The sequence below is a fragment of the Neovison vison genome, chromosome 1 (assembly GCF_020171115.1).
Source record: "Neovison vison isolate M4711 chromosome 1, ASM_NN_V1, whole genome shotgun sequence".
NCBI lineage: Eukaryota > Metazoa > Chordata > Mammalia > Carnivora > Mustelidae > Neogale > Neogale vison.
The window spans coordinates 128,623,524-128,646,979 of record NC_058091.1 but is presented as its reverse complement, the minus strand read 5'-3'; the positions used below and the strand labels follow the sequence as shown (position 1 = coordinate 128,646,979).

Here is a 23,456-nt window from a genome sequence, read left to right as displayed (position 1 = left end):
TCTTAAACTCCATGGAGGAGAACGTAAGTTGTACCAAAGCAAGGACTTTTGTCTACCCGACCCCCATGCCTACCGATGGCCAGCACCTGCAACAGTGCCCCCCACTGACATCACAAATGGGAGAATCAGGCTACATATATTCAAAACCACAGGTCATGCTGTGTCTTAGAATGGCTGTCATCAAATTCTGTACTGCCGGCAAATGTAATTGGTGAGAAGAGTTCGGAGCACAATACAGAAGGTCAACCTGGCCCTCAATAAGCCAACAATAAGGTACCATAAGAAATGGCTCCAAACTATTGACTAGAAACATCAAAAGAAGATAGCAAAATCTCAGGACAGATGGTTGGACAAGATATGACAATCACTGGGCTCAGCACAGATGGAAAAGCAAAACTCGGAGGAGAAAATGTTTGTCACCCAGTCAAAACGATGACATTGCCAATGAGCAAGCAGAAAAAACATCTTGGATGTGGTGATACTCCCTGATAATTATAAGAAGGGTTCTGAGAACAAGGCTGTGTGGGTGGAAGAAACAAAACAAGAAAAGACTGGGAAGAAAGAAAATATTATAGGAGAACGAAACAGATACCCACAATGGGGTCACATATTAGAAGTCCCACATTCTAATAAGTGGAGGGCTCTGTGGCCACGTTGCTACTCTTCCCTATCCCCTGCCTTCAGAAGAGTAAACAGATTTACAATTTCCAAAAGTGTGGCCATGAAGCCCCTACTGAGAAAGGGGACTGGAAGCACATGGACTGGGGTAAGCTTCTTGTCTTGAAGAATTCCCCATCTGTACCAATGATGTGTTTTCTACAAAAGGTTTCCATCTAAACATTCATACAAACAGAGCTTTTTCTGACACAGAATTTGTGGCATACTATAAAAGTCCTCCAAAGAAGGAAACGGCAGTGACAGAGTACAGGTCCACTCTAGAAGATTCTTTGTCACAAGGAAGGATGGCTAGAAGGTGGGAAAAGCACAGAGGAATAGAAAACTGAATGTCCCCATCCGTTGGCTTACATCATGCCCAGGGCAGGCTGATTTCAGAAACAGAATCTGCCAGGTTCTTTATGTAAAGACACCTCCTTGCCAGAGCTTACCAAGCAGCTCTCCACAGAGACAAGGTACAAAGGCAGACCCAGAGACCACAAGCACAGCCTTTCTTCCCCGTTAGGTCTCAAAGACCCGTTAGCGGAAAGATTCAGCTTTCCCTACTCAGGGTTCACAGGGGCAAAGGGACCCGAGAGGGGCCTATGACTCTGAAAGATTCTCAAGCAGCACCAGAACTAATCTGGCAATTATTTAACATGTAGAGACTCTTCTCTCTCTCACTCTCACGCTCTCTCATAGACACACACACACATATGCTTTATACATCATTATATAGTTTATGAACTGTATAATTATGTATGTTATATACTATAAATATAATTATATATACTATTTTTTAATTTTTATATATATTTTTTAAGATTTTATTTATTTGTCAGAGAGAGAGAGCGCGCGCGAGTGAGCACAGGCAGGCAGAGAGGCAGCAGAGGCAGAGGGAGAAGCAGGCTCCCTGTTTAGCAAGAAGCCCAACGTGGGACTCGATCCCAGGATGCTGGGATCATGACCTGAGCCGAAGGCAGCCGCTTAACCAACTGAGCCACCCAGGCGTCCCATTATATATACTATTTTTATATACTTTTGTACACACTATTATATGTGTGTATGCATATAATATGTATACATACACTCATACACATATGCTTATTTTCCATATGCAGAGTGACAGAAGGCAGGACCATAGGTAGAGAAAAAGCACTTTACATTCTGAATTGAACTATCAACTTCTAAATACCTTCATGAAAAGCACTGTATATAAGTGAACATAGACAGTAAATCAGATTATAATTCTATTTATAAGCAAAAGAAAAGGTAGTAGTGTACCCTCATTGGCAATAATTTATCCAATGTTCTCTTTTAAAATGTACTAATGCAAGCTTACAGAAATTACAGGTTATCTAGGAGAATATAAAGTATCTGGAAATCAAGTATTTTTTTTAAAGATTTTATTTATTTATTTGACAGAGATCACAAGTAGGCAGAGAGGCAGGCAGAGAGAGAGGAGGAAGCAGGCTCCCCGCGGAGCAGAGAGCCCAATGCGGAGCTCGATCCCAGGACCCTGAGATCATGACCTGAGCCGAAGGCAGAGGCTTAACTCACTGAGCCACCCAGGCACCCCTGGAAATCAAGTATTTAGCGGAAAAAGAACAACAGCGACAAGATTACCCTGGAGAAGAAGAGATACAAGGCTAGCTACCATAGTATTTGAAATACTATCATGCAAAAGGAGGGACAGATATGGCTGAGGCAGGTGGGCGAGAGCAGGAACCGAGAGGAGAGAAGAAAATCTAAGAACCATATTTCCTGTATACAAACTTTTCTAACAATCAGGGCAAACGACGGGAGTGACAAAGCTGGTGAAAAGCAGTGTTCTGAGACTGTGAGGACTTCTGCAGAGGGCTGGGGGAGGACATCCTCCATCAGGAGGGCTGGGGGAGCAGCTCACAGGGTACACAGTGGCTCACTGCCCCCCATACACAGCTACTATTGCTAGGAGAGAGATGCTCACATGGCCTAAATACTTTGAGTGGCATTGGGAGAGAGTAATTCCTTCTCTACCTGCCCCAATACTCCTGATAACCAAACTGCTCAGAGGAAACAAAAAAGCAGTCTTCCCTGAACGACAACAAAAAATGTACTTGCAGATGGAGCCTTAAATTCAACGATTAACTGTGAGCATCTATGACATATCAAGATGAGCCCCTGATGGTCCTCCATGCCCTCTACAGCCTTCAGTGGTCTACCAAAAGTAGCTGAAAGCAGAGTTGTGCTAATACAGATAGACACAGAAGTTAAAATGTCTGTTCTCTTCAAGAACAAAATGCCACCTTTTTCATTAACCCAGGACTCATATTTTTGTACCCGACGTTTCTCCTTCCAGAGTCTCTCTGGATCCTTCCATCCCTCTCTTCTTCTGGCAGCTGATCCCATCAGTTACCTCCTAGGCAGTGCTCCCATTAGCCTCTTTGATTTCTTGCATCCAATGCTTCTCACCTTTCACTGCTTCCTCACCTCCCAAACAAATCAGGCTTCCCTCGACTTCTTTACATCTTCATCTCTTCAAACACTGTCTTCTTCTCCATTACATCACGTTTCTAGAAAAAGGACATCTACATTGGAGCCTGACTTCCTTGTTCCCATTTTCTCTACTAGCTACTCAGCTTCTCAGGGCCTGGCATACAGCAGGTGCTCGGTACATGCCAGAGCCAGGATCATTATGAAAATGGGAGATGTCAGAAGGAACAGAAGCAAACGTACCAAGTGGAGAAGCGGTTTTGGGGTGAGAGTGAGGCAAGAGTCTCTGACACGCACAGCATGTGGTGATGGTGGGACAAGCAGATGAGCATGTCACGTGATGTGTGACCAGTCGGTCCACATTAGTGCTGATGTCAGGCTTGAAAGAAAGTCAAGGAGGGAGGCTCTGGGCAGACAGACTCTGCTCTGAGGAGAATTCATCAGGAAGTGGAGGGCTTAGCTCCTAGTAGCACAGAAGCTAAGAAAGGAGAGCATTTTAAGGAGATGAGATGAAAACATTGGTAAGGGTGTGAAATGCCACCACTAAGGTGAACAAGATGAATGACTCTCATGAGTGAGGGGTAACTGAACCCACAGGAGCTGATCAGTGATCTCTGAAAAGCTGTTTTAGTGATTAATAAGATACTATGGATTGTATGCAAAAATCCCAAATACTACATGAACAAGCAGAACATAGACACCACTAAACTACTATTCCATGGCCAAAAGGATTGGTCGGTGCCTGACATGAACAGGATACAAGAATAAATCAAAACAGGAAATCTGTCCTCCAATCTACCCTACTACCAAAGGAGAAAAATCATATAATCAGCCCCCCAGATGCTCAAAAGGCATCTGACAAATTTAACATGGACTCTTCAGTTAAGACAAGCTCTTAAAAAAATAGGAATAAGTATCTTTTGCCTTAGTATCATCCCAATAAACATACCAAAACTCCAGAATTATTTATGAGAAACCACTATAAGCGCTCCATGAAAGCCCAACTCCTGAATAGAGAAATGGGAATCAGCTAGTGACAGAAAATTTCCCAAGAAGGAATTACAAATGTTTCTGAAAATTATAAAAAAAGATGCTTAATCTCACTCAGAAAGAAATGCAAATCAAAGTGACAATTAGATTTTTTAAATCTACAAATTGGGAAAGATTATACTGTTTGCTATCATACTATTATGAGGGTCTAAGAAATAAGCAGCGCTGATAAAAACTCTATGGAAAACAATGGCAATATCATCAACGTATAAAACGCACATATCCTTTCGTTCAGCAATCCCACTTGTAGTAATTTCAGTCTATAGATATACTTGTTGGAATGTGTGCAAAATAATGCATGAACAAAGATATTTCACTAAACAATTTGTCAGAGTCAAAGACAGGAAATACATTTCTATTAATTGGGGGCTAGCTTAGTAAATTAAGAACAAAGCAGTTCTACCTGTATTGACATAAGATATCTCCAAGACACATAGTTAAATAATAAAAACAAGGCATTGCTTACTGTGCAGGGTAATTTTTAACATTTTTAAACAAATATAAATGTAGCTTATGTATATTTACACATATATAAGAAAGTATATAAGAGGTTGTAAAAGAGAGGCTTACTTGTCTAATACATGCATCTATACTTTTGAATTTTGTATGATATGCATTACAACTTAAGGGCCTTGTGATCACTCTTGACCTTCCTACTCTGCTTAATTCAATCCACTGATAAGGCCTGTGAATTCTATCTTCTAGCACTGCTGCCATTTTGGCCCTCTTAACCACCCCTACCAGAATCAACATAATTTAGAGACCCTCATTACCTTCCTCCAAAATCATTACACAACATTTAACCACCTTCCATCTAAAATGATGACCTTCTCTGATACAGCTTATGCACTATGCCTGGACTTACCCTTCTAAAGCACAACTTCAACAAGCTTCAAAAGACCTGGACTCTACTTGGCCTATCCCAGTACTCCCCACAAGCCCAAACCCCTCCCCTCCCAGGGACTACAGTTGAACGAAACTGCTCACAAGGACTAGAACTACAGCTGTTTTCCCGACCCATCAACCTAAATTCTGGTGGTGTCTTCCACCAAGAATGGCCAATCTCACGTATGTCTCTCCTCCCCACCTGCACCAGCTAAGACAGTTGGTGGCCTTTGGTGTCCACTGACCTCAGGAAATGTTCCCTAATTCACATTGAGGATATGACAGAAGAACTGTGTGTTTCTTTTAGTACAGCCCTTATATGACCATTCCACTAATTTCTTCTAAGCACATATGCCAAGGATAAGCCTCTCCTTGGGGCTGGATATCCTGCTTTGTTCCTTCGTCTTCTGAATACAGTGATATATCCACAGCAACAAGGAGCAAGTCATTCGGTGAAGGTAATACATCCGTTCAAACTCCCCAAACTCTTATTGCTCATTAAAAGACTAAAAAGCCACCCTGAAGCCCTAAGTATGGATGTGCTTATTCTGCATAGTTCCCCAGTGTTCACAATGGTATTATTCTAAGTTAGAAAATATTAAAAATTTTAAATAACCAATCCCTGCTTCTTTTTGCCTTTCTTAATGTAAAAAATTTGGAATACCAAGTACACGGCAACATATATGCAAAAAAGTCAATTTTACCACTTGTCATTTAAAAGTAATTTTCCAGAGTTATTATTTTTATAAATGAGAAAAATGATCTTTTTCAGGGCAAGCAAGTAAGGTTAGTGATGGCTAGGAGCAGTGACTAAATTGGATGGATTTAGGTCCTTAGCGAGAAGTGTCTACCATTTCCAATATATGGCAATTAGGCATTTAGTTAGGTCAAGGTCATTTTAAAAGAAGTGATCCCCATAGACACATTGATATCAGTATTATATATTGGTTTGAACAATGACTTTGGAAAAGAATTTAAAAATCCATCATCAAATTCATATAGACAGAGGTTGGAATAGTGGCTATCAGAGGCCAGAGGAAAGGGAAAATGGGGAGTAATTGTTCAATGGGGATAGTGTTTGAGAGATGAAAAAGTTCTAGAGAATGGATAGTTGTGATGCTCACTCAACAATATAAAAGTACTAATATCCCCGAACTGGTATTTAAACCATTAAAATGATAAATTTTTTATACACACAAACACACATAATCACAATTTTTAGGAATTTATCATGAAACATGACTTTTAAACATCTTCCTTATTTTACACTGTAAATGATACAACTGCTGGTTCTTTCTATTTCTAATTTCAAGACCTGAAATTAGAAGGTGGGATCAAGGTGATGCAGTAGAAATATCCTGAGCTCACCTTCTGCCATGGACACAGCAAAATCTACAACTACATATAAAACAACCATCTCTGCAAACAAACTGAACACTAGCAGAACAGATCACAATTGTATTCTAATATATAAAACAACCATCTCTGCAAACAAACTGAACACTAGCAGAACAGATCACAAATTGTATTCTAATATATAAAACAACCATCTCTGCAAACAAACTGAACACTAGCAGAACAGATCACAATTGTATTCTAATATATTCAGATATAAGAATACAACGGACATATATAAGGATAAAAAGATATAAAGAAAAAGCCACATCGAGAGGGGTGGAAGAGGAAGAGACACCATTTAGTCAGAACCAACACACCTCGTGGTACCCGCGAAGAGGGAGGGATATCACAACCACATAGCCCCTTTGTGAGGAATGAGATGTCCAAGCTCCAAATTGGGCTCCAAAGGCCGGGGGACCTGCACCAGGAAGACATGCATCAATGACGTTTGGCTTTGAAAACTAACTGTCCAGGACAGCCAGAGGGTAATACAAGGGTGCTCTTCAAGGGCACCCATAGAATCTCACTTCAAGTCCCAGCGCAGACACAATAGTTTGAACAGTTCCTAGGTTATACATGGAGGTGATCCACTGACTAACTTTAGTTCATGTGACTTTTCTGGGGACAGAAGTGCTGGCAGATGCAGACTTTCTCACCTTTCTACCATCTCTAGCCGGCCTGCTGCTGGCAAGCACCATTCCTGACATGCTCCATCTATAGTGCTTGCACCACTCACTCGGTCCCGTGCTTCCCTGAAGATTGGCCCTGTCCAAACCAACCACCAAACTAAAACCTCTTCCAAGCGGCTCCACAACAAAGCACTCCACATGGGCACCCTTAGCCAGCACCAGAGCCCATTCCAAGTGGTCCCTGCCCCCACCATACCTAACATATAGTGTCCACTGGCACTGAAGCCTCTCCAAAGCTCCCCCACCCTAGGTGCCAGCCCCAAACTACAATGCCAACAACTTTCACACCTGGGTCTTATAGTTAAGCCCACCGGAGACCTGCTCTATCTGCCACCACACAGATGGGCCTCAGTGCCAGATGGGCTGAAAGCCAAACCCATTCACCAGCAGGCAACAGCAACCCTAGCCAGACCTCAAAAGCCCTGCACATCTGGAAGTCCTTACCAGATGCAACACAGCCACAATAGGAGGATGCATGTAGCCCACACAGGGCTCCTATGGCACCTGGCTCACTTGACCACAGGGGTTTTGTGGTGCTAGGTCCCTCTGGTCACCTTCTGTATAACAGCACTCCTTCAAGATAAGGAGATATAATTGATTAATCTAATACCTAGAAACAAACAGAGAATCAGGCAAAAGAGGAACAGGAGGAACATGTTGCCGACAAAAGAACAAGACAAAAACTCAGAAAAAGAACGAAATGAAATGGAGATAAGCAATCGAGCAGATAAAAAGTTCAAAGTAATGATCATAAAGATGGTCACCAAACTTGGGAGAAGAATGGAAAAACAAAGTGTTGAAGAACTTCAACAAAGAGATAAGAAAAAAATATAAAAAAGAGTCAATCAGAGCTGAAGAACACCATCACTGAAATGCAAAATACATAGGAAGAAAAGAGCAGATTAGATGAAGCAGATGAACAGATCAGTGATCTGGAAGACAAGGTAGTGGGAATCACCCAATTGGAGAAACAAAAAGAAAAAAGGATTTTTTGAAAAATGAGAGTAGTTTAAGGGATCTCCAGACAACACTGAGCATACTAACATTTGCATTACAGGGATCCCAGACGCAGAAGAGAAAAAGAAAAGGACAGAAAACTTACTTGAAGTAATAATGCCTGAAAATTTCCCTTAGCTGGCAAAGGGACAAACATTCAAGTTCAGGAGGTGCAGAGAGTCCCAAACAAGATGAACTCAAAGAGACCCAAACCAAGACATACTATAATCAAAGTGTCAACAGTTAAGAGAATCTTAAAAGCAGTGAGAGAAAAAACTACTAGTTATATATAAGGGAAGTCCCATAAGACTATCAGCTGATTTTTCACAGAAACTTTCCAGGTCAAAAAGGAGTGTCACACTATATACAAAGTGCTGAAATGAAAAACCTTAGAACCGAGAATATTCTACCGAGCAATGTTAACACTTAGCATTAAAGTAAAGATAAGGATTTTCCCAGACAAGCAAAAGGTAAAGGAGTTCATCAACACCATCCAATCTTTCAAATAATGTTTAGGGGACTTCTTTAAATTAAAAACCAATAAAGGCCATAAATAGAAATAAGGAAATTATGAATGAAAAATGTCACTGGTAAAGTTAAAAACATAGTAAAGGGGGCGCCTGGGTGGCTCAGTGGGTTGGAGCCTCTGCCTTCGGTTCGGGTCATGGTCCCAGGATCCTGGGATTGAGCCCCGAGTCGGGCTCTCTGCTCAGCAGGGAGCCTGCTTCCCCTCCTCTCTCTCTGCCTGCTTCTCTGCTTGCTTGTACTCTCTCTCTGTGTCAAATAAATAAATAAAATCTTTAAAAAAAAAAATAGTAAAGGTAGTAGATCAACTCCCTACAGAACCATTAAGAAAATAAAAGACAAAAGCAGTAAAATGATCTAGACTTAAAACAATTACTCAAGGGCTATTCAAAATAAGATATAATGATGACAAAAACGTAAAACATGGCGTTTAGGGTGATATGAAAATGTAGTGTTGTTAGAAAAACATTTGAACTTAAGTAACCATCAACTTAAAATAGACTGCTATGTATGCAGAATGTTATATATAAACCCATGGTAACAACAAACCAAATCTATAATAGATAAACAAAAAATGAGAAACGAATATAAAACAGAACACTAAGGAAAGTCACCAAGTGAAAAGGGAAAAAAGAAAAAGAACAAAATAACCAAAAGAACAAGCAAAAAATGACCACCAAAATGGCAATAAATACTTATCTATAAATAATTGTTTAAAATATAAATGGACTAAGTACTCCAATCAAAAGACAAAGGGTGACAAAATGGATAAGAAAGCAAGACCCACTTATATGCTGCCCACAAGAGACTCACTTCAGAGACACACACAGACTCAAAGTGAAGGGAAGTGCAAAGATATCCCATGAAAACAGAAAAGAAAAGAAATCTAGGGTAGCAACATATCACATAAAATAAGCTTTAAAACAAAAACTGTGATAAGAGACAAGGATGGGCATTCCATAATAATAAAGGAGTCTATACAATAAAAGGATAAAAATATTTGTAAATATCTATGCATTCAACATAGGGGCACCTAAATAGATGACGCATAATGAGAGAAGTTGACAGGAAGAGATAAGTTACAGATATTAAAAGAGAAGTTGACAGTAACACAATAATATTAGGGGATTCTAATAGCCCACTTACATCAATAGATCATCCAGTCAGAAAAGTAACAACAGTGGCATTATACAACAGTTAAACCAGATGGACTTAAAAGATACACACAGAGTACTCCATCCAAAAGCAGTCGGAATACACAGGTTTTTTTAAGTGCACATAAAACATTCTCCAGGATAGATCATATGTGAGGGCACAAAACGAGACTCAATAAATTTAATAAAACTGAAATCAAATCAAGATCTTTCAGACCACAATGGTATGAAACTAGAAGTCAATTACAAGAAGAAAACTGGAAAAAACACATGATGGGTAGGCAACATGATACCTTAAGACCTATGAAAATGGAAACACAATAGTCCAAAGTCTATGGCATGCAGCAAAAGCAGTACTAAAACGAAAGTTTATAGCAATACAGGCCCACCTCAAGAAACAAAGATCTCAAATGACTAATTTTACATTTAAAGAAACTAGGAAAAAAAAAAAAAACGAATAAAGCCCAAAGTTAGTAGAAAGAAGGAAATAACAGAGATCAGAGTAGAAACAAATGAACTAGAGACTTAAAAAAATTAAAATAGAAAAGATCAGAATCTAAAAGCTGGCTATTTGAAAAAATAAAATTGATAAGACTTTGGCAGACTCATCAAGAAAAAAAAAAAGAGGGCCCAAATTGACACAATCAGAAATGAAAGAGGGGTGCCTGGGTGTCTCAGTTACTTAAGCGTCTGCCTTCAGATTCCCTACTTAGCAGGGAGACTGCTTCTCCCTCTTCCTCTGCCTGCCACTCCCCTGCCTATGCTCTCTTTCTATCAAATGAATAAATAAAACCTTAAAAAAATTCTTTAAAAATAAAAAATAATAATAATAAAAGGAAATGAAAGAGAAGTTACAACCAGTACCAAAGAAATACAAAGGATCATAAGTAACTACTACAAACAATTATATGTTAGGGGCATCTGAGTGGCTCATTTGGTTAAGCGTTGGACTCTGATTTCAGACTGATCATAATCTCAGGGTCATGAAATTGAGCCCCGCTTTGGCTCCATGCTGGGTAAGGAAACTGCTTCAGATTCCCTCTCTCCTCCCCGCCTGCCCCTTTTCATGTACTCATGCATGTGTGTACACTCTCTCTCTCTCTCTAAAAAAACAAAACTAAAACAAAAACCAATTAAACATTAACAAATAGGACAACCCAGAATAAATGAATAAGTTACTTGAAACATAGAGTCTTCCAAGACCGAATCAAAAAGAAATAGAAAATCTGAACAAATTACTAGTAATGAAATTAAATCACTAACGAAAGCATTTCCAACAAATAAAAGTCCAGGACAAGATAGCCTTACAGGAGTATTCAATCACAACATTTAAAGAAGTGTTAATACATATCCTCAAATTACTACAAAAAATTGAAGAAGGAACACCCAAACTCATTCTATAGAACAGGCCATCATTATCCTCCTACAAAAACCAGACAAAGACACCACAAAAAATTAAAATTACAGACCAATATCCTTGATGGACACTACCATAAAAATCCTCAAAAAATATTAGTAAACCAAACTCAACAATAGATTAAAAGAATCATATACCACGATCAAGTGGGATTTATTCCAGCGATGCAAAAATGGTTCAATAAATGCAAATGATATACCACACTAAAACAAAATAAAATTAGGGCACCTGGGTGGCTCAGTGGTTAAGCCTCTGCCTTGCTCCGGTCATGATCCCAGGGTCCTGGGATCGAGCCCCGAAACAGGCAGAGCAGAGTCCAGAAATAAACCCATTTGGTCTAATTAATCTATGACAAAGGAGGTAAGACAATAACAGGGAAAAGACAATCTCATCAATAATTGGTGATGGGAAATAGGACAGCTACATGCCAAAGAATTATACTGGACTACTTTCTTAAACCCTACACAAAAAAATAAATTCAAAATGGATTAAGGACTTCAATGTAAGACCAGGAACCATAAAACATCTAGAAGAAAACATAGGCAGGAAGCTTCTGAACATCAGTCTGATCAGCACTTTTTGGATATGTCTCCTTAATCAAGGACAACACAAACAAAAATAAATTGCTGGACTACATCACACTAAAAAGCTTTTGCATAGTAAAGGAAACCATTAACAAAATGAAAAAGCAACTTACTGAACAGAAGATACTTGCAAATGATAGTCTGATGAGGAATTAGTATCTAAAATCTACGAAAAACTCATACAACTCAGTATCAGGGAAAAAAAATTTTTGAGAAAAAAAAAATTTGAGGGGAAAAAAAAAAAAAGAATTCAGAGGGCCTGATTGGACATTCCTCCAAGGAGACATACAGATGGCCAACACACATGAAAAGATCCTTAATATCACTAACTATCAGGGAAATGCAAATCAAAACCACAGTGAAAAATCACCTCACACCTCTCAGGATGGCAATTATCAAAAAGATAAGAAGTAACAAGTATTGATGAGAATGTGGAGAAAAATATCCCTCATGTACTGTTGGTGGAAAAGAAAAATGGTGCAGCCACTATGGAAAACAGTATGGAGGACCTCAAAAAATTAAAAGTAGCACTACGATACAATCCAGCAATTCCACTTCTGGGTATTTACCCAAAGAAAATGAAAACACTGACTCAAAAAGACATGTGCACCCCTATATTCATTGCAATATTATTTACAATAATCAAGTTATGGAAGCAAGTGTCTGTCAAGAGTGAATGGATAAGGTCCCTCGATACCTGGATGAGAGATAGATAAAGAAGATGTAGTTTCTGAATTATTAGCCATAAAAAAGAATGCAATCTCGTCATCTGTGATTGGATGAACCTAGAGGGTATTATGCTAAGTGAAATCAGTCAGACAAAGAAAGACAAATTAGCGTGCAACTTCACTTACACACAGAATCTAGAAAACAAAAGAACAAGCAAAACTAAATAGACCCATAGAAACAACAAGAACAATGAGGTGGTTGCCACAGGGAATGGGGGTGGGGGAATAGGCAAAGTAGGGGTAGGGGATTAAAAGGTACAAACTCAAAAAAAAAAAAAAAGGTACAAACTCTCAGTTATAAAATAAATAAGGCACGAGAATACAATGTACACCATGGGGAATGCAGTTAGTAATATGTAACAACTTTGTACAGTGACAGATGGTAGCTAGATTTATTGTGACCAATTCATAATGCATATAATGTTGAATCACTATGCTACACACCTGAAACTAATACAATATTGTATGTCAACTGTACTTCAATAAAAAAAGACAATTTAAATAAAACATCAGCAGTCTATTAATCATGAGTTTAAATCTGGTGCTTTAAATCTATTAATCGTAAAGTTTATCCTGATAATTCTTTCTTTAATCCTACCTTCATTTGGAAAGTACTAATACTTAAATTTAAACCGCTAATTCTTCTTCTTTTTAATCCTATTAAAAATTCTTTTTAATCCACTTGAAAAGCTTTAACATCCAAGACGGATCCATGCTGAGTAGTCTTAAGGCAGCTGTTGCGTAACAGCTGCTGACAATGGACAGCCTGGCAAAGGAACCTTACAGCAGGCCTGAATGCAAAAACCCAATCCTGATTCCAAGACGAATCCTCCCTCAAACTAAATCCCAGGAAGGCTCCAGCCAACTGATGTAATACAATAGAAATAATACAAAAACAAAAAATATAAGAAAATGTAATTTTAATACTGAATCACAGAATGTCAGTAAGGACATTAAGTTCTTCTTCTGTATCTCAAGTAAACCACAAAGCACACTCATTATACTTAGTAAAATGAACTGTGCACATGTCCTGCTTTTAGAAGGCCTTTTCAGCTTCAAAAACCACCTATTTAATGGGACAGTATTAAATATTAATTTTTTTAAATGTCGAAGGAGCCCTAGGTGCCTCAGTAGGTTAAGAGTCTGCCTTGAGCTCAGGTCATGATCCCAGCATCCTGGGATCAGCCCTGCCACCAGACTTACTGCTCAGCAGGGAGTCGGCTTCTCGCTTTCCCTCCACCCCTTTGTCCCACATCCCCATGCTGGTTCACACATGCACACACTCTTTTATCTAATAAACAAATAAAATTTTTAAAAAATAAGTAAGTAAAAGTTGAAGACTGATGAAAGCGCATCCTCTAGATCTGTGCTAATACAGCAGCGACTAATCACATGTGGCTACCTAAATTTAAATTAATTACAGTTAAAAATTTAGTTCCTCAGTTGCACCAGCCCCATTTCAAGTGCTCAAGAGCCATAGGCAGCTGGTGGCTGCCACACTCCCCAGTGCAGATATAAAACACTTCCATCATCACAGAATGTCTACTGAATCGAGTTCTGGATAATAAGTGCCTTTTTCTAAAGCAATCACAGCATTTTCATTCATTCATTCAACCTATGTTTGCTGCTGAGCTCCTACTATGGAACTGGCATTGTGCTGGTTATCAGGGATAACTGCGAGGGAAACTAATCATTTAAGTAGAGATAAATAGAAACCTAAAAAACAGCAGAGTAGAAACCTTATTTTTAAATAAAGAAGAGCAGCCGGGGAAGTCCTGTCTGAGGAAGTAATGTTTAAGCCAAGATTGGAAAGATTAAACCATTGAAAAAGAAATAGTTTCCAAATAGAGGGAACTAAAGAACCAAAGCTTCCAGGTGGGAAGGGCTTAGCATGTTCTAGAAACTGATTTCAGTGCATTTTGCAGCTGTCTCATTAAACTTGAAACCCCAAGCAAAGCATTTAACTGACACCCAAATCTATTCCAACAGGGAAGTTAGACAACCGTCCATATATTATCCTAGGCACTTCTCCTTCTCCCTCTAAATCACCTGCCTTTTTGTCATTTCATTTCTTGAAGCACCAACTTCTGAGTGGGCAGGAACAGAAAGAGCAATTAATTTTGTTACTTCTTAGTAGAGGAAGAAATGGGCTTAAACGCTGTTTCTGAACTACCGTGCATTTTAACTAGCTGTGTTCTCACAGGCCACTATTCACACGGGTAATCAAGACAGTGTCATCACAAGTGCAGCAGCTTCCACTTGAGGGTAGGAGGTCATGATTCCTTGCCAAGGGCACACAAGCCGTGCAGACTCGGGAGCCGTAATGGCCCGCTTCTAACTGGGGGACAATCCTCTTCCCAGGACACGCAGTCACTGCCATGCAGTGGGCACCACAGCACGGTCACTGCCCCACTGACAGCTCTCGGGTGGGGGCAGTGAAAACACCCCGGATTTCAAGACAGGACTGAGGGGGAACTCTGAACAGTGACCCCTCGGGGTCTCTCTCGCTTAAGTGCTTGGGACACCTCTACCTGGCACCCCATTCACCCATTTCCACATGTTTCGTCATCCCACTGTCTTCTCCACCTTCATCACCTTTTCAACCCAAGTGGCTCCCTACCAGCAGGTCTCAGGCTGCTTTTGTTATGACACAAGTTCCCTTTCAAGGAGCTACCCAAGACCCCTGAGCTGAGCCGAGGCAGGAGGGCCATGAACCGGTGCTGAAGCCACTGTCCTCTAGTGCATGCAAGGCCTCCTGCAGGAGGCTGAAAAGCACTATCTTCCTCTATACATAATGGGAGCCAAACTGTCTAGGCAATTTCCTTCCCGTCCCATTTCTTTCAGAGAGAGAAAAATAGAACCTCTATTGCTGGAAAGAGTTGAAGTGCTTGGCGTTGGGGGAAAAAAAAAAGACTGCATTCTCATACCAAATTAATTAAGAGTCAAAGATGGAAATTACCCTTCTGACATCAGGTTTTGATTTTTTTTCAGCCTTAATGAAGAAAAGCCCAATGCCAACTAAACTGAAAAACCCAGTGAGGTTGAATAGTTATAGAAGGTCAGACTAAGGAACGCATTTTAAATCCACACATGTCAAAACATTCATCGCATAGCGACATTTCTGCCCAAACACGTTTCAGTAATTAAAATTAAGCTTCTTTCAAATAAAGTACACCACTATCATTTTTAATAAAAGACCTTGTAAAAACACTTCATTTTACTATATTTTGAAAAAGGCATAAGCTTCATATGCTACAATACCATGTGAAGCTATCCACAAATAAAAAGGAACAACAAAAGACAAATAAGCAAAAAACTAAAACCTGCGCTCTTGTCAGACCTCGTTCACCCAGTTCACTGGGCAGTGACACCAAGCCCTCCCTGGAAACCCTCTTTTTTGAACGGAAAACCGAAGCAGTGCTTACCTGGAGCTGCTATAACAAAATACCATAGACCTGGTGGCTTCCAAACAACAGACATTTATTTCCCACAGTCCTAGAGGCTAGTCCCGGGTCAAGGTGCTGGCAGACTGGGAGCCCACTTCCTGGTTCAGACAGCCATCTTTTCACTGTGTCCTCACAGGACAGTAGTGAAAGGTCCCCCAATGAGAGGTCTATGATCAAAGGAGCGAGACTGATACAAAGCAAAGGTCAAGCAAAGCTTTATTTCACACCAAGCATCAAGAATCAAACCTACCGGGCACCTGGGTTGCTCAGTGGGTTAAAGCCTCTGCCTTCGGCTCAGGGCATGATCTCAGGGTCCTGGAATTGAGTCCCACGTCGGGCTCTCTGCTTCTGCAAGGAGCCTGCTTCCTCCTCTCTCTCTGCCTGCCTCTCTGCCTACTTGTGATCTCTGTCTGTCAACTAAATTTAAAAAAAATTTTTTTAAAAAGAATCAAACCTACCATTTGGGGTCGCCTCTTACAGAGAGGGTGACCCCTCCCTGCCTTACAGACTAACTTTTATAGAGCAAAGGCCATGTGGTTGGGCCTGGCCACACACAGGTGGCCAATGATAATGTAACACACAGAGAAAGCTGCACAGTAATGCTAGGTCACACATGGGTGGCCAATTGAATTACAATTTACCCCAGTAGATATTTGAACTAGCCTATCACCTTGGTCAGAACTGGCAACCAAAAGGCAGGGCCCACACTCCTCGGTAGCTAGGGAGACAGTATGTGCCCTTACTGATTGGATGTCTCCACCTGGCCTGACCTACCCTTGTATTTGGGCTTTGTTACCTGGGACTGATTTCCCTAACTTGCTTTTAAGTAAGTTCCCTGAGGGAGGGGCAGGGTCCGTTTAAGTTTTACTGCATAAACAACAAAATCACTGTTTAACCCGATAGAATCGCTCTGGCTAAACAGGCCCTCACAAGTAGGAGCAGAGCTCTCTGGGGGCCCTTTTATTAGGCACTAATCCTAAGGATGAGGGCTCTGCCCTCATGACCCAATCACCTCCTAAAGGCCCCACCACTCTGGGAATTAAGGACTGCAACATGGGAACTGGGGAGTGAGGGGAACAAATACTCAGTTTATAGCACAAAATAGTGAGAACACACTCCTAATCTCTACAGACTGTCCCTAGAAGCAGGGAGAGAACAGACGATTTTGGTTCCATTTTGGACTGAAGAGAGTTAAGTAGGAAAAGGTAACCTGATCCCAGGTCACACAGCTGGGGCAGAGCAGGCTGAAGGCGGACACTCCAGGGCTAGGTTCAGTACTTCACCCACTTCACGATCATACTGCTAGAGCTGGAAAATGTCAGCAACTGATGGCGGCTTTACTTTAAATTATAATTTAGATTAGTTACACATAAAGTATAACTTTAAGGAAAAAATTTTTTTTTAAAGATTTTATTTATGTATTTGACAGACAGATACCACAAGTAGGCAGAGAGTCAGGCAGAGAGAGAGGAGGAAGCAGTCTCCCTGCTGAGCAGAGAGCCCATGAACGGCTCAATCCCAGGACCCAGAGATCATGACCTGAGCCGAAGGTGGAGGCTTAACCCACTGAGCCACCCAAGTGCCCCAGGAAAAATTATTTTAAAAGATTAGGGTTCTAGTCCAAACAGGATAAACTCACAAGTACCTACTGTGTTCAAACTTGTCTCGGTATTACATGGAGATATCCACAATGGGCGAGGCACAAGGGTATTCCTCAAAATGAGAGTCTAGGCATAAACACTGACAATGTGATGCTGGGATTTTATTGAAAGAAATACTGAAATAATGCTAAGCAAGGAAAAAACACCAGTGTTCTTCTGTATCATGAATAAGTTCCAATACACAGAAATTCAATTTAAAAAGTCCACGCATATCTTTCATATCCTAAATATATCCTCTTCTAAACATGGTATTTCTGATAATGTGCTACTACATAAAAACAAAGTTTAGCTTCAATATGGCTAGCACCTTTTCTACTCTACAGAGATTACTTGGGAAATAATCTGACTTTAAAGACAAACGTATAAGGCATTTGGAAATCAGAATTCCTTACCTTTAACAACTTTTATCACATTTTTCTTTGCTTTCCAGTTTGTACCTTTCTGGTAAATAAAAGATGTTTGTTGTAACTAAAAAAAAAAAAATATGACAACCCAATTGGAATTGGTATCTATTTCCTTCTCTTTAAAAATGTAACTGATAAGCACTGGCAAATTGTTAAATCATTAGACTGCATGTGTGAAAATAATATAACACTGTATATCAATTACACTTAATAAACAAATAAATAAATAAATTTTTAAAAAACAAGGAAAATGTAACTAAAAAGTACAGTCATTCTAAAACCTCCTGGGTCAATTCAGCTTGTTTTAATAGCAAACCACTTTGCAATTCTAATTACAACTTCATTTAATGTTTTGGTTGAAGTCTTCCAAAAAAGTTGAATATCTACATGTGACAGATATCAGTTAATCTAAAGAAAGTATTGTGAGCCAGCCCTTGTCTACAAATGCAAAAAGCTTTGAGTTATATTAAACTAAATCCACTACCTGTGCGTTCATCCTGCTTTGCAGCCACCATATGATCAATGAATAACAAAAAGGCAAAGTTAATTACAGAGTAGCTTTTGTAGGTATTAGGCTTAAACATCACAAGAGGATAAATGCTTTGTCCTTACGGTATTCTAAAGTTGATTTAGGAGTATACTGAGCGTGCATTTGAGAAGCACAAATTTTATTTGAAAATGTAACAATAACATGTATTTGTTCCTGTGCTGCCTGTTATAGAGACAGGAATACACAGATCAGAGAGATTCTTCAGGGTTCTCCCAAAGCCCTGGGGAGTTTCTGGACAGACAGACATCACTTGATCAGGAAGGAATACCTCCTGTTCTACCAGCCAGTAATACACTAGGCCTTCATGACCTCCCTTGCTTTAAATCTCCTAAAATCTCCTGGATTTTTTGGGGGGGTTTGTTTTAGGTTTTTTGTTTTGTTTTATTTTGTTTTTTTGGTGTGTGTGGGGTGGGAGGTGGGTGTCTTCATTTTAATATGTGTGCACATAGGGCCATGCTTATCTGGGGGAAATCATCAGTTTTATCCAGAGAACAACTTGAAATATGGAATGCTTTAAAAGCAATAAAACTAACTTACAAATATTTACTGTGCCCTTAGAAGAGGTGCTAAGAAAAAGAATAAGAAAAAGTCTTTGCCCTCAAACATTTCAGAAGGTCAGCCTTGCAAAATTCCAAAATCGGTAATGGGCAACGACTGTGTCTTCATCTGTCACACCTATAGGTGGCAGTACTAAGCGCCGATGGCTCTCAATCTTGACTGAATTACCAGAAAAGCTGCTAAAAAAGATCTGTGTCAAGGCACCACCATGAGATTTTTATTTGACTGCTGCGGGAGGAGACCTGATATTAAGTTTCACAAGCTCCTGGAGACTGTGATGTGCAGCCTAGACCAAGAGCCTCTGCTCCAGACCAAGAGCTCACAAACTCCACAGGTGCTAAGGTCAAGAGTTCTCATACAGGTTCTCAAATTGTCGAGGGTTGTTTAACCCAGCCTTGGATTGTATGAAATACCTAGCAGCCAACATATTTCTTGTTTTTGGGGTTTTTTTTTTTTTTTTTTGGCTTTAGGTTCCAAAAGATGATCTGTATCATTTTAACCTCAACTAGCATATAGCTCTGGGAAGGCTATGAGCACTTTTAGATAATCATTTTTAAAATTATCTTGATTTCTCCATAAAATCATTCTTATTACAAATATCTCTTCATGTGAAAATTTCATTTTTTTCCCAATTTATTTATTTTCAGAAAAACATTATTCATTATTTTTTCACCACACCCAGTGCTCCATGCAAGCTGTGCCCTCTATAATACCCACCACCTGGTACCCCAACCTCCCACCCCCCCGCCACTTCAAACCCCTCAGATTGTTTTTCAGAGTCCATAGTCTCTCATGGTTCACCTCCCCTTCCAATTTACCCAAATTCCCTTCTCCTCTCTAACGCCCCTTGTCCTCCATGCTATTTGTTTTAATTGCTGAGATCAGTCAAAATGGCATTTAATAAAACTATTTTGCCAAAAAGTAAGAAGCAATACTGGCCACTCTCAGAAGACTCTTGAAATTATCTTCACATCTTTCACATCTTCCACAGAAAGTTTTGCTAAAACCAGTTCAACGACAGCTGATAAGATATAAATTCAGGTCTCTGTAAATGCAAAACCAGATTTTACTTTATTGATCTGCTGTGGGGGGTTGAAAGAATAAGCCACATATATCACAAGAAGACTGGTTAAATGGGGCAGCAGGAAGTCTTGGTGTAATGTTAACTGTCACATATTTCAAGATTATGGACAGGATCAATTCTAAAATCTGCTTAAGGGAGGCAAAATTCAAGTACAGGATTTATCTTTGCTTAAAACTAGGTTCTCCCTCTTGTAAAAGGGGCTTACCAAAGGAAACTTTGAATACACCTAGCCCATAGTCATGTAAGCTGTTCCTGGACCACTGGGATGTGAGGACATATTTACATCATCCATTCAGGGCTTCCCCACCACAGTGCTGGCAAGAAATGGCAATGCCACACCTGCACAGGGGCAATAAACATGGATGGATCCCACCTGCTCTTTCACACAGCTGTCTGACTTGAGGCTGATGAAGTGGTCCTCCACCGTGGCGACACATTAGACCCCCGACACTTTTTAAATATATTATTACTGGGCCCCATGCTTAGGATTTACGATGGACTTGGTGTAAGTGGAAGAGAATACTGGTTAGTTTGTAAGGGTTCTCAGATGCATAAAATGAGGCCAGAGAACCAGTGGGTTAACAAAACCAAGAGATTATACATCTGCAATGTCAGGTAATGTGAGCTGGGAACAACCAGTGGGGAACAAGTTCAGATAAAGACAGATCTGACCTCTGAGTTTGCTCAGATGACTCAAATGCCAGTCTCTCTCCTAGAAAGAAGGATGAGTGGGAGGCAGCTCATGGGAGAGGAGAGAGCCTGAGCTTACACACAGATGGGCTAAAGTTCGAAACCCCATTCCACTGTTAGCTAGCTGTAGAGCCCTGACCCACTGAGGACATTCTTTCAGCCTCTTTTCCCAGAGGTTAACTGGCACCCACTCCATCTCATCGGGGTTCTATCAAGATTACTATGAATTACATGTAAAACAGCAGTACAGCAGGTATTCAAAAATGAGAGCGGTGTCAACCTCTGAGCAATCCAAATGGGCCTTGGGCAATCAAGAAGAGAGGCATCCGGTAGCTCATCTCCTCACGCATAAGACACATTCAATAAATTATTTCTCAAAGCTTCCCAGCCATAGTACAACGTCCATACTTTCCTGAAGCCTGTAACAAAGATCTCTCATGGCCAACTTGTGGAGAAGGATCATAGCTTACTTGTTTCACAAAATTGCCAGTGATGCCTAATTATGAAAAAGACAAAATTGATGGATCTGAATGTCAGAGCAAAGAATGGTTCAACTGCTTCAGCGCTATTCCCAGAGGATAACGGAATGCCTAGTTGAAAGGCAAAGAAGGAATCCAAATCCTAGAGCAAGCAGACCCCTGTGGCTTTAGGGTCTTATGGCGTTAGGTTGAAATTTTTGCTTCAACACTGCAGTAAATCACACACTCTGTTTGCCTTAATTTTTTTATCTATTAGATGGGAAATGTGCCATCAGAGTCAGAGTTCTCATAAAAACTCAAAGTGCAAATGCAAATGTATGGAAAGGGCATAACACAAAGTGGATGTTCAGTAAATCAGGTTTTATTTCCCTTGCCCCACCTATGTTTTGATCTCTGATCATGAAGTTTCTGATAAATCATGCCTCTGAAATATTTCCTCTTCATGAACCAGACAACTCTCAAAGCCTGAGAGCAAAAATTCACAGACAAGCCAATCAAAAAATGCTAGAAAAGTATCTTTGGATAGTGCTTTCCTTTGGGGGGAATAGGGAAACTAGACAGAGAAGAGGGTAAGATACAAAATATTTCTACTAAATACTGACCTCATGCCCTATGCAACATTCCCAATGTCTAAACCTTAAAACTAATGGAAATGTATTAAAGAGAAAAAACAGTAAGAATGATAATAGCATAGGCTCATTTCTTACTCTTTTATGTACTATGAACTGTAATACCCTTTAAAATTCTGGGGCTGTCATCATCTGACAGGTCGCAAAGGGGACTCAATGACTGGTTACTGAGCAGCAAACTGTGCTAAATTAGAAGACTGATACAGGAAATCTGGATCAAACACTTTTACAACTAAATGATAGGAAAACTGAGATAACTAATCAATTCACAAACAATTGTAACTGATTGACAGGAAAAAAGAAAAACTCAGCCAGTTTTCTGCTTGATTTATAGACCTATTAAATCTAGCAACATTTAGACAGTTTTGTACAATTATTATCATGACCAAAATAAAAAGTATGAGACAGGATATATATAAGAAAATAACATAAACTTTAATTTATAAATAACTAAAGTTAACAGGAAAAAAATCTCATCCAGTTTTCCACTTGATTTATACGCCTGTTAAATCCTGCAAATAACAGGCCATTTTGTACAATTATTATCATGACCAAAATAAAAAGCATATTATAGAGAAATAAAGGTATATAAGAAAATAATACACAAACATCATTGGCTTATTTTTTTCATTAAAAACAACAGATCTACAAAGATCCATCTACATGCTCCCATCTGAAACATTACAACCAATATCACTGATACACTGACATGGCTATTTAAAGGCTTACTGAGTATCTGGCACTGTAACTAAGAATTGGTCATCCCCTCAAGGAGCTCACAGATCCCCAGACAACCAGAGGGAGAGATATAGAAGTTCCCACCCAGAACTCAAGACTAAATGGTTATTGGAGGGCTATGAAGGAGGTGACTAGCTCTACACAGAGGAAGAACAGAAAAGATTTCACAAAGAGTGAATTCTCAGTAACATCATCAAAGACTGGGCACATCTCTTCTCAATTCTGCATTTGGTGGCTTTTTGACAGTGGCCTGAAATTGGGTATAAATGTATAAATACACCAACCACAGCCAAACACTACGACAGGCACTCCTCCCATAAACATCGTTTATTAAACATCGACCAGTACACCCATGATCTCGGTGGTGAATTTCCACATTGTGGAGAGACCACACATGCACAGGACCAGCGGCGTAAGAGTGTGAAGACCCTGAGCGAGTTGGGAGCTCAGGATGAGGAGTGTTGGGGAGCAAAGGAGGGAGTAGTGATGAACAGGAGAAAGGGAGCTCCAAGTCACAGTCTAAAGAGCGAAAGGTCCTGAATGTTATCCTACAGGAAAATTAGGTCAGTATTCTTTGTGAAGCAACAGAATGACATATGTACGTGTTATAAACATGACCCTGGAACTCAGGGGAAAGTGGAGCTGAAGGAAGGAGAAGGAAC

At 39.9% G+C, this 23,456-nt stretch overlaps 1 protein-coding gene across 3 annotated transcripts in view; it reads right to left on the bottom strand.

Annotated features, from left to right (window-relative positions):
• Nucleotides 1-23,456, bottom strand: part of FARS2 (phenylalanyl-tRNA synthetase 2, mitochondrial) — a 526,339-nt gene that overhangs the window by 485,919 nt on the left and 16,964 nt on the right. The window contains exon 1 of one of the 3 annotated variants that reach the window (XM_044258336.1): nt 6,780-6,854. The exons of the other annotated variants lie outside the window; for them this stretch is intronic. The gene's annotated coding sequence lies outside the window, so the exon portion shown is untranslated. Of the gene's footprint in view, nt 1-6,779; nt 6,855-23,456 lie in introns of those variants that run through there. 3 annotated transcript variants of the gene reach the window in all.